At 40.8% G+C, this 12,710-nt stretch overlaps 1 long non-coding RNA gene across 16 annotated transcripts in view; it reads right to left on the reverse strand.

Annotated features, from left to right (window-relative positions):
* The window catches only part of LOC107053719, a 173,928-nt gene that overhangs the window by 69,324 nt on the left and 91,894 nt on the right, over positions 1 to 12,710 (reverse strand). For 2 of the 16 annotated variants that reach the window (XR_006939690.1, XR_005860912.2), the window contains exon 1: positions 5,993 to 6,155. The exons of the other annotated variants lie outside the window; for them this stretch is intronic. This is a non-coding gene — a long non-coding RNA (uncharacterized LOC107053719). Of the gene's footprint in view, positions 1 to 5,992; positions 6,156 to 12,710 lie in introns of those variants that run through there. 16 annotated transcript variants of the gene reach the window in all.

Consider the following 12,710-nt stretch of genomic DNA (forward strand, 5'->3'; position numbering starts at 1 on the left):
AGGTTCAACAGTATTTTATTTTCAATTTGATTTCTAGTAATGATTAAAGGCAGCCAATCTTGGAGGTAATAGACATTTCAGTACTACTTTGGCACACAGTTACTAGTCAAGAGAACAGCAACCTACAGAAACTGAGAAAATACAGTTGTTATCAACCTGAGTTGTAACTTGGAGCAATTTATTTTGTTCTCCACCTTTTTCCAAATCTCATTTTCTATTAGTTGTACTTCATTTCTATCCCAGAGCTCCACTACCCCTCTGAGCCTATGCTTCTTTGCTTTCCTGTCTAGCAGATGATTTGCAGATTTATTCCTACAGATATCCTGCAAGGTTATAAGAGATTCCCTTGAAGACAGGATTTGGGGTTGGGAATGCTCTGAAATAACATCACCAAGCCATTCTTCTCCTGGTTACCAGTGCATGGAAAGTGTGACAATGAAGAAAGAGGGGGATTACGGCTGATGACAAAGGTCTTTTGCAGAGGGCATCTTCCCATTTATCAGTGTGTAAAAGCAGCACACCACTTTCCAGCCTTACCCAACAGAGGAGGCTACATGCCTCCTTGTTTCCAGTTTTGGATATAAAAGAAATGGTACCTACAGCAATGGTAGCTGCAAGAGGCTTTCCACCTCTTTCTAGAGAGAGATTTTCTAGGCTCAGAGTCTGATCCTGAGAGAAGCATACTATAGCAGTGTCTTTCATTAGCTAAACGAAGTAAGAATGAGCAAGTGCTACTAATTATATTTCAACACAAAGCAGTACCCACTTAAGCACAAGCTAAAGGCCACAACTCCATTGTTAACAGGGGTGTTCTCACGGAAAAGCTTTGAACACACTGGGAACATTAAAGAGAAGATGTCTCGCATGTGCAATTACTCAACACATCTTTAAAACTGCAAACACTTGTTCACATGTGGTGAAAATTAGAGCTGTGAGCACTTGGGAAAAAAAAATCCCACCTGGCAGGCACTTTCTTTTTTGCTTTAGACTTTTATAGGAGCTTTCAGAGCTTGTTGGTCCAGTGAGAGCTGAACCACAGTCAATGGAGGAAACTGTGAGAGAGGCAAAAGAAAATGCAGAGAAATGTGCTGTTTTGGTTCTAAACTCAACTAGCTTTTGACTCTCCCAGTCTGGTTCCCCCTTGTAAAGTTAAAAATAAATAAATAAATAATAATAAAAGGGGGAAAAAAAGAAAAAATAAAACTATGCATCTCAAGATCTAAATATTGACGGCTTCCTGGCTTCTTTCTTTACTGGCCTGAAATGGGAAGGAGTTGTCAAGTTTTTTCATCCTATTCTACAGGTGGGTTTGCTCAACAGAATTCAGAAAGTCTGAGCTGCTCTAGGAAATTTGGGGCAGGATCCAGTAATTCTCTAAGAATTCATCTCTTCCATGTAAATTAAAGAATAAACATTGCTCATGAACTCCAACAGCCCTATAATGTGAACTTCAAACACCTTGGTAGGTTACTGGGCAGCACCTATAGCTCACATTCAGAAAATTATTTCAGCAGCAAAAATACTCGGTAAGTTAACCAAGGGACTTAGAGAAAGCACAGCATTGCAGTAGATCCTCCAAGCCATCCTTAAGTAAACCAAGAACCAGAATGATTTGAGCTATCTGCCAGGACACTGTGCCGTGTCTAACAGTTACTGGAGTCACTTTTCTGGAGATCATCACTGAATTCCCCACTACCTGTCTCCTGCTACAACCTCAAAGAATATGTATTTCATTTTTTTGGTATCACGTGTTAATACTCAAGTGTTCCTGTTTTCCTAATTCTAGCCTATACTCTCACTATCTTCTGCACTGAGGTTAACACAGGGACACCAAACACTACAGAAAAAAGGAAAGGATGTTTCACTGTTCCACTTGCCCAGTTAATTCTAGAAACTTGGGTTGTAGATTTTCAGTGTCCTAGTTGAATCCTAAAAGAAAAACACATCAAGGACAAGAAATGACCTCTATTCCAACAGAGGGAGAGATCTTCAGTTTTATTTCATGGGCTGTTTGAACTGGTAAATATTCTGGGACTACAGATGAGGTTATTTAAATAGTCGTGAGCATGGAGGCTGTAATCTTCCTGTAGCAAAATAAAAGTTCTACATGATGAAATCATACATTTGATCTCTGTTTCTATGCATTGTTCAATATCCGTTGCCTTCCACAAATAATTTCTAGCATCAACAGTCAGGTGTTTTCTGTAGAAAGACATCAGTCAGGTAGTGAGACAGCAGGCTCTCATTTTTGGCAGATACTTCCATGGTTGTGATGCACAAATTACACTGTGAACTTTTTCCCCATATCTCTTCCACATAAACGGACTGACTAATGTATATTAGGTGCATCCAGTTTAGCTGGATTTAGTACCACAGATGAAATGACAATTTAAGAAACCTCCTAAGCTTTTTAAAAACTTTGCAAGGAAGTAAAAAGCTATATGGAGCTTAGGTCAGATGAAGACAAGCATTTTGAGCCAAAAAGCATGGAAAGTGTTGACAGTTTAAAGAAAGGAGGAAGTTGGAGAACAAACGAGATTTGACTAATACTTTTTTGGTCCATCCAGAGGCTTGTTATGATTACCCCTTAAATTTACCTTAGGGACTCATTACAGCTTAGATAGCAATATCTGTCTACTGTTGTTCTTCCTTTCTCTCTTCTAACGACAAAATGCTGATAGTCAGACATCATTCCAAACACATTTACTTGTAATATAATAAGGCTGGAACAGCATCTGTGGCAGATAGACGTAATTTGATGGGTTATGCTAGCCAGGGAAACTGGAAGTACGGCTCCTGTTTAATATTTCCAGTCTGGAGTGGTACGGGTAATAACCGTGGTGATAGGAGAGCTCTAACAGCTACCATGAAACTACACAGCTTCTATGTTGTGACTAATGAGGTGACAAAAAAGTTACGCTCTGTATGTTTACATCTCCAGTCTTCCATCATTTAATACACGATCTAGCACACTTATCTCTCTATAAGAGGTAGATATTGAAGCTTGTTTACAAGGCAATGCTACATGAAGGTTTCTCTCAAATGAAAGGGTGCTTGTAGCAGTGAAATGAGGCTAGCCCACGTTCTTGGGAAACAGCAGTTCCAAACCACAAGCTTTCTTATTCGAGATGTCGGCCTAAGCACTGATTCTTTACCATGGAAATTTCAAAAGTGATGACATACAGAAGGAGTCAAGTTACTTCCCCTGAGACTTGTTTGTAATGCCAATTTGCCAAATGATGTGGCAATTACATTGACTTCAGTCGCATACAAAATATGTTCTTGAATATGGGTATATTGCTAACATCTGTGATTATTAAGAAAAATTTGCATTGCTGAAAACCAAACCCCTGTCAAAAATGAACACTTACTGTCTTTAAAAAATAAATAAGAAAATCAGTGTAAATCAGAAATTTTGCAAATACAAAAGGTCCCTCTCCATTGGTTCATTCCTTAAATTTACAAGTTTTAAACGTAAACAGAACAGAAGACTTGATATTATGCAATGCCAGCAAAAATTGCCTAACCAGCCACAATATTTTTTTCCATGTGACATTTATTCTGAAGACTGTGGTCCAGAAACTAATATCAGGACACAGAGAGGTTTTGGAACTACATCTGTGCAAAAACCTGCACCAAAAAAACTGCTCCTCTTTTTGTAAGAACCTCGGAAAATATAAATTTCCAAATCAGAAACAGGGAAATCTGTGTATCGTTGCCTTGATTTCTCTCATGTTTCACAGAATCACAGAATCATTAAGGTTGGAAAGACGACTAAGATCATCAAGTCCAACCATCATCCCATGCCTATGACCACTCTAAACCACGTCCCTCAGTGCTACATCTCCTTTTCTCAAAAACCTCCAGGGATGATGACTCCGCCACCTCCTTGGGCAATCTGTGCCAGTGCCTCACCACTCTTTCTGAGAATAATTCCTTCCAAATATCCAACCTGACCCTCCCCAGCGCAATTTAAGGCCATTACCTCTTGTTTCTTCCCCATCTCCCACTCTCTTACTCTACATCGTCCTCTTTCATGGAGGCTTTTGTACCAGGTCATATTAATTCCTGGTAAAGCACAGTACTGATATTCTCTGTAACTGTGACACCCAAGCTGCTGGTTGCCAACCGGTCTGTTTGTTGTTCTTAGCTCAAGCCTAGCACAGCTTACATGAGACCAGCACCCTGATGTCCCTGCAGGGACAAGGATGCAGGCAGTCCCTCCTCTCCCCAGGATGGGAGAAAACAATCATAACAGCAAGCAGCACAGGCAGAGGAAGGCTGGACTCAGCTTGCTGCACCATTCTGCATCTCATGAAGGCATTGTACCTCTTGGCATGGTCTTAAATTTCTGCTTCTGGATACCACGTAACCCCTGGCATTCATAAACTTCAATTAGAGGATTATCCATAATTTCCTGCCAGAGAACAGAGCACTCTGGTTACCTCGCATTGGCTCAGGACACTTACGTCAGGAAGCGAGAGCAGTTTTCCCAACATTGACAATGATCTGCCCAGCAAGGCCAAGGTACATCTAAAATATTTGAAAAATATATAATTGTTTAAAAATGAATGTACTGTAAAGAGGTTGTCAAATTATATTTTCAAAATCTTTGTGTTTCTTTTCTCCACCACTTGTTCAAACGTACTGGAACAGTTCAGTGTGTGAGAACCTCTGCCAGCATCCCACCTAAACACCAGCTCATGTCTCCAGGCTGGCGCCTTTCGTTCATGCAGTTCATCTTGGGCCAGCAAAAGGAACTTCTGCCTCCCTAAAGCACAGTCCTGGGAAGGTAGAGCCCCCAGGCTGAAATGCACACAGTACAGTGAAGCACACACACATGGTGACTGAGCGGGATGGAGTCTGGAGCAGAGAACGAGGGGAAGCATCAGGAAAAAGACCCATTGTGCAAATGGTGTTCCCTAAGTCAAAGAGGAATGAATCACTCTCAAACAGTAGAACTTTAAGGGCTGGATGGAACAATTTCTGAATAGTACTCAGACCAAAAACAACACACCGCTGGAATAATGAGGATATAGAAGAAACCAACAAAAGCCAGGAAATTCAAAGCTGAGGCTAAAATTCCACTCCTAATTTTAGGGCTGTTTTCTTTTTTAAAGAATACTGTTCAACTTGGTTGGGGCCGTTTAAGGTTGTTTTCTTAAGGTTCTACAGAACGCACACAAGTTGAAACTTTTTGCTCTTTCTTTTTATTATTATTATCCTGCAAATAATAATTTTTTTTTAAAAAGGAATCAACTGTTAGGTTTTTATTGAATTTTAGCTGTGTTACTTCTATAACTCCACTTTTCAACCCCAGACACCGTCTGCCTTATGCTGGCTTGCAAAACCCAGACTCAAGGCCCCCACCCCTGGAGTTTGTAATGGAAGTGACAAAAGGCAGATGACACAAGCTGGATGGGGAGAACAAGACCTGGTGCTGCTGCAGCAGAAGCGGCACATTAGCAGCGCAGCACAGGATAGAAATGCCAGAACTGATTGTCAGGAGGGGCAGGAAGAAATGCAGGTTATAGCAGCAGGCACATAACCTTTCTTTGAAGAAAGATAAGGTCTTTCTTGCTAATAGAGGTGCAGGATTTAGTAGAAGTAGTTACTCCCTGTGACACCATGAACTTCAGAGGGGTGCTTATACATAGGCTGTCTCCTGTGCTAAGGGTGGCAGGGGGGAACAGTTGGACCATTCTCCATTCTTCTTCCTGCTGGAGCAAAGGAATTCTGCATGTGTTTACTTTATAGTCTCCAGGCTGATTTGTATTTATATAAGGGCAGACACAGGCTTGTTTACTCATGCTAAGCAGCACATCACTTTGCAAACAGCCCCAGTGACTTCAGCAGGTCTGCTGGGGAGCAGCAGGAATTCCACCAGCAGTGTCTGGCTCCAGAGGGATATCTCAGGGATCTCACCAGAAAAGGCACTTTCTCCTCCTTTTTCCTCTTCCCCAGACATAACCACCACTTAATACAGCCTCACCAGTTACCGACGTCTTGCTGGAGCAAAAGGATGCACGTCTCCCATCCTGGCTGCGCCTGGCCACCTTTTCCCCCTTAGGAGAACTCCACTCTGTGCTTGTAGTGCCCATCCCGAAGGGACAATCTGGATCAGTTTGCGCTCACATTTCCCCTTCCTCCCCCTCTTTTTTTTTTTTTGTGCTTTCCTCCCTGGCTGTTTGCTTTCTCCAACCACAGAGGGCACTGTTGGGGAGCTCTCAGCCCCAAACCCAAGGGAAAGACGGGAAAAGGAGAAAGGTTTGTCAGCTAGCTCTGTATTTTCACAGGACAACTAACAACACTGGGGAAGCCAAGACGAAAGCCATTAACACAGGCTAACGCACCAGATGTAGCCATCTCAAACGCTGACACTTTTATTTTTGTTTCCAAAGGAAAAGCTGTTGAAGCATGAATTTTGTAATGAAAACAAATTTTGCATTGCTGCTCCCGACCTGACATTGGTATTGGACTGACATGGCAGTGACCTGAAAATATATAAATTCTTTGACATTTTAGAAAAGCAAGGAGCGGATTTGCAATTAGGTTTCATTTTTAATTATAGAAAGGTTTCAGAGTAAAAGAATATATGATGTGTCCTGAGGCTACCTGCATGTTTTACTATCGAGTTACCTCTCATTTAGCTATTGAAATGCAACAAGAGAGCTTTTGCATATGACATGACATGCCTATGTTAGTCTACCACTCATTCAGGTGTGTTTATGATGAGTAAACTTGACCAGATGTTTGGCCTCCTTTGTATTTTGAAGTGTTTTATGGCTCATATTAGTCAGCTGGAAAAGGGCAGTTCATTTATATTCCCTTGTACGTTTTTTCAGGTTCAAGCTTCCCTAGTGGAACATGGGACTATGTGAAAATATTTTAAAGGAAGAAATGAACAATTCCAAATATAACACCGTATGGCACTGAACTGAATAAGGCCCTATAATTTACAGGATGAATTCTATAAATATTGAGTGTTATGAGGCTACAATTCCAACAGATAATCATAGAATAGAATCACAGAATCATAGAATCATTAAGGTTGGAAAAGACCACTAAGATCACCTAGTCCAACCATCCACCTACCACCAACATTGCCCACTAAACCATGTTCCTTAGTACTAAAATTCCATATTTCTTGAACACCTCCAGGGACGGTGACCCCATCACTTCTCTGGGCAGCATGTTCCAATGCCTCACAACTCGTTTGGAGAAGTTTTTCCTAATATCCAACTTGACCCACCCCTGGCACAACTTAGGCCGTTCCCTCTAGTCCTGTCACTGACCCCCACCTCGCCACAACCTCCTTTCAGGTGGTTGTAGTGGGCAATAAAGTCTCCCCTGAGCCTCCTCTTCTCCAGACTAAATAATCCCAGTTCCAGCAGCCGCTCTTCACAGGACTTGTGCTCCAGACCCTTCACAGCTCCGTTGCCCTTCTCTGGACATGCTCCAGGGACTCAATGTCTTTCTTGTAGTGAGTGGCCCAAAACTGAACACAGTACTCAAGATATGGCCTCACCAGAGCTGAGTACAGGGGAATAACCACCTCCCTGCTCCTGCTGGCTGCACTATTTCTGATACAAGCCAGGATGCCATTGGCCTTCCAGGCCACCTGGGAACAGTGCTGGCTCATGTTCAGTCAAGTGTTAACCAACAAATATGTAAGAGCAAGCTTATCCCACTCCCTTGCTCACAAGAGAGGTTAGAATTATATTTAAAAACATATTCTCTTCCTAGTAGAAACAGTCTTGATGATGCACTTAAGTCAGAAAAGAGCCATAGACTTTTCATACATGTTAACACACTGATACTGACCTATTTCAAAGCTCTTTTCCGTAAATGTCATTGTTAGAGGATATTAAAATATAAATTAGAATAAAATTTTCAGACTAATTCAGACACTCAGATCCTTAAAAAATGGTTGGCAGTACTGAAATCTTAGCTTTACCCTGGGCTCAAATGCTTCATCAGGCTGGGTGCCAGCCCCCTGGTAGAGTTTAGCAGTGGAGCTCAAAACACACCCAGGTGAAACAGCATGGTGGGAATGCAAAGTCTTTGCCTCAGCTTAGCCTTCACAGGAGGATCTTGCAGGGCCAGGAGTAGATTTAAACTGCGTGGAGAGGGATGTTCCTGTGTTCATTAGCTAGGGAGTCCCTTCATCCATCCCTCCTGGCAGTCATGTCTGCAGTAAGATGATGCAGAGCTAAGGCAGCCCAAAGGCTTTGGAAAGGTAACATCAGCAATTAAAGATGTTGTGCTGGTGTCTTTCATTTCATCTCCTTGAGACCTTAAAGTGCCTTGTGCTGCAAGCTGCCCAAAGCTGTGCCAGTGCTCACAGCTTCACCTCTCCCCATGGTGTTACCAAGGGCTCAGCACCACACTGACCACAGCTATGTGGTGTTTGGTCAGCTCAGAGCATGGGCAAAATGAGTTCATGTCTGCCCACAACATGTCATGTCAGCATGTTCTCAAGTCTGCTGCTCAGTCAAATGAAATGTCTTGCTTCCAGTAAGGTTACCACGAGGCTGTGGGACACAGCCACCTCTACTAGGCATGGCCATGGCCTCAGCTCCTGGCAACTTCTCAGATTTCTGCACCACAAAGTGATTTCCATCATGTAGAGCAAGGTACTCTTATGTATAATCTTTCAAACGTATTCTCCAGTGCAACATCTAGGACCCGTGGCAGTTCAGACCCCGTTGTACCTTAATGCTTGAGAAAATCCAACTGACCAGTGTGATTATTTCTCAACTACTACTATTGGAATGTCTTTAGTACTTTGGCTGGAAAAGCATTTTTTTCAGCCTCTAAATAATTTACATAGCAGATACTTCGTCATTGCAGAAGAAGTTGAGGTACAAAGACTCCTGTTGAAGTTAGAAGTAAAAGCAATCTTTTTCCAGCTTTACATGTACAAACTGAAATAGTAAAAAAAAAGTCATTAAATAAATGTAACTCATAGGATGCAAACCTTTCCTTCAGCTCACATTAGAATATTTTATCTTGCTGGTACTTTTTCTAGCCACTGGCCTCTTGGAAACACAAATTGGGATCCCTCTCACCTCAACTGGACCAGACCACCCCTGGAAAAAAAGACATTCACTACAGTATGTTGAAAATAACTTTATCTAGGTCCTAAACACAGGGATCAATGAATCAATAAATAAAGAGCAATGTCAAATAAATAAAACATAATGGATTATAATTAATTTACACAGATTAAATAACTATTGAAAGAGGAATTAAATGGAAGGAATACAAATCTGTATCTTAGGCTATAATAACAGGTGTTCCATCTATTAGGGGAAAATCTCATTTAACTTACGTAAGTTGCAGAAACTTAATTATTTGAAAGAATCTCTGGGTATCTACAATAAATGATGATGATTTTGTCGGTGTAAGACCTGTTTGTTCTATTATTCTACTTGCATGATTCTGTGAGCACAGAATCAGCTAAAATTCCATTGTCTGTTTCTTTGGTTTTATTTAACAGATAAAAAGTAAAAGGTCACAGGACTGATGTATCCAGAAAGGACAGAATTATCAGGTTCATTCTGGTGTATCTTTCTTATCCTTCCTAAAAATCACCAGTAATACAATACAGAGAGCTAAACTTTCAGAGAAGACATCAGACTGCCACAAGCTCTATTTGTGAAAACAAGCGACATGTGGGGATATTTTATCTAGCCAATAACTAAACCATTTGCAATGCAGCAATACAAATATTTCAAGAATGATTTCCACCCTGACATTAGTACATGGGATGACATGGAAAGAGATGAAAGAAGACTTACTTTTAACTTGAAGCACTGCTATAGTTAGCCATTCTGCAGAAACATTTTGACAGTTCAATCATGGAGACTCTTTTTCCTTTAATCCTAAAAATGTTGGCTCCTATATTAGGAGGTTGTTGCTTTCTTTCTCTTTGTCTACAGCAGAAGAGTTATGCAAATTATAGGGTCTTAAAAAACTTGCTACAGCCAAGCATATTACCACACAAAAAGGGAAATTAGCATCTTTGGTTGTTCTCATGTAGGCCTCAAGGACTTTTGAACTTGAGGAAAGTGAGAACAAAGAATTAAGAAATGATGAGCTGATCTCTGAAAAAACCTCAGGTTGCTTTTGTGTGAGAGAATAAAATGCAGTGGTCTCATAATCCCATTGTGCTCTGTTGGCTTTTTTTTTTTCAGATGGTTCTAAAAGGTCTTTAGATCTTTCCCAATGGAGAGAAAACCCTTATGGAAGTATCTACCAGTGAGAAGTGTTAGCAAAAGTCCTTTTCCATCTCAGGAGCTCTGAGACAGGTTGTATAAATAGATATTTCTAATGCTTCAGAAAACTGGTAGCAAAGATCAAGGAGTTAAAGAAAAGTAGCACAATCTCATTTGATAGGGACCATCTGAGGAAGCATTTAGAATATATTACGCCATGTCTTACTTCAACAGGGGCAATGTACCCGGTGCCACCACAATGGTGAGAAATATAGTAGAGTTCTTTAGGGCTTTAAAAGAGAAAAATAGCTCTGTATTCCAGACTGCCTCCTTTGAATCCCAAACTCATAATGTTGGTAAAAAATGAGTATCTGCATAGGCGTGTTGCAGCACTCTATTACTTGTTCCTTTTGTTCAGAGGGAGGGTAAATCTCTTCAAAGAAAACAGAAAGATAATAAACACCATCAAACTAGAATTTACTGGTCTTGTAGCTTTAATTTTCTGCAGTTTGCATGAGGTTTTGAGACCCATGACTGCTATTAAATATAATAAAAATGACCTGAGAGAAGGTCTTCCCACCAATCTGCACAATAGAGTTATAGCACTAAGAATACATTATTATATTCCCCTTAATATTATCATGTTATTAAATTAAAGAATATGCTTTGAAATGATGCCAGGAAATTGCATTAAACCCCCCAAATGAATTAAATGTGTCGTACAGAGATGCCGTTCTTAAGTAGCTCTGTGTTGCCTCAAGATGAAAGCAGTGAAACCTTGGACCCTTTTGAGACTGCTTGCCTCCAGACTGGATGCTAAGCATTATGGGGAAAAAGTCCTCTGCTTATTCCTGCTGGTCTACAAGTTGTTGGAAAAGGAGAATAACTTGTGATGTGGTTCAGCACCACTGCTTCTGGGATGACTGCAGGTTGTTTGTAGGTCATGGATTTGCTGAGGTATTTTCATGCTCATTAGAAGGCTAACTCAGAGATTTTGCTGTTATAGGAATAGAGCAAAACTTACTGACGGAATTTATTAGAAGCAATCACATAAAAGCAATACCAAGGGAAGCTACTGGATTCAGCAAGTTCAGATGTTAGTAAGATTAATATGCCTAACTAGAAATATAAAAAGTAGGCATGATTGAGTGAATATCCACATAAGGTGAAAGAAAAGTGATCACAGTGTGGGTGTGAATGAATCAGAAGTTGCACTTTCCATCTACTTACTACTGGTCAGCAAGCTGGGGAAGCTGTTCTGCTCGAAGGCAGATAAAGGGTGCAAGCATGAGGTATTTCGCATCACCATCTCTCACAGTGGCTGCTATAACTGTGCTTCATGAACAGCACAGTCTGTACATTATGATGTGTTCTAAGTGTTTCTGTTAGCCGTGCACAATAGAGACCCTGTCTATGTGCACAGTCATGTTCCCTGCATGGAGACCCGTGCTTCATTGGTTCAGACCAGGAACTGAATCATCTCATCGTGGCTTCCTTTGTATGGAACCCAACATGAAATCAAACCCACAGCAAACTAAATTGATCTATACATTCCTTAATCAATTTGATTAGCAAATTAGATGACCAAGCAGGTTCTTAGGCTGAAATGTGCAGGCCAACATGGCATAGGTACAAGTTCACTGACGAGTCCACAGTGTTCAATATTTAAACACCATGAAAACTGAAACCACTCCATTTTGTGCTGCTCTTTCCAAGTCTCATCAGACAAGCACAAAACGAAGTCATTTCTTATTCTTCTGCAGTGCAGCACAGATATTGTGACATCTGTCATAAATGTAAAGTAACAACATAATAATTCACTCATATTAGATATTCTTAACTTGCACAGGGCTGATAATGTGAGAGCAGGAGTGATAATAGTTTGTGATGTAAACTGATAGGAACATTAGCATGTGTGGAAAAAAAAAATCCTTAACACTAATACATTTATGAATGGATGAAAATAGGGAAAGAAAAAAAAAAACAAAACAGTTGAACTGTTTCTCCTTTTGCCTGAAATATTGGTAACACAGAGCTCCTGGCTCCGGGGGAGCTGCCTGGGGACACATCTCACAGGAAGCACAAGGAATGCCACAGCCATAAGAAAGCAATGAATGTTTCTGTGTCTCAGCTCAGCTATTTGCCCAGTAGTGTCTTCTGGAAAATGTTTACAGAAAGGGAAAATAAATTGATTGTGTACAGATAGGGAAAATAAATAGATTATTTACAGATTACACGTATATGACTTGATCAAACCACAAACTGTTTTGCTCCTTGCAGTCTGGTGCAGTGATTTTCCCCTGTTGGGCTGCATGCCGTGGGCTGGTAGCAGAGCAGGCAATCACAGCATGATTCCTATTACATACATTTTCCAGACATTCAACAGTGCTAGGTCCTGAATATTTGCTCATAATTTCTAGGAAAACTAAGGACAATATGGGAGGTTGTAAGCAGCTAAAGTTGGCTTCGGTGTTCTACACTGACAGAACT

This window comes from Gallus gallus, chromosome 6 (assembly GCF_016699485.2).
Source record: "Gallus gallus isolate bGalGal1 chromosome 6, bGalGal1.mat.broiler.GRCg7b, whole genome shotgun sequence".
Taxonomy (NCBI): Eukaryota; Metazoa; Chordata; class Aves; order Galliformes; family Phasianidae; genus Gallus; species Gallus gallus.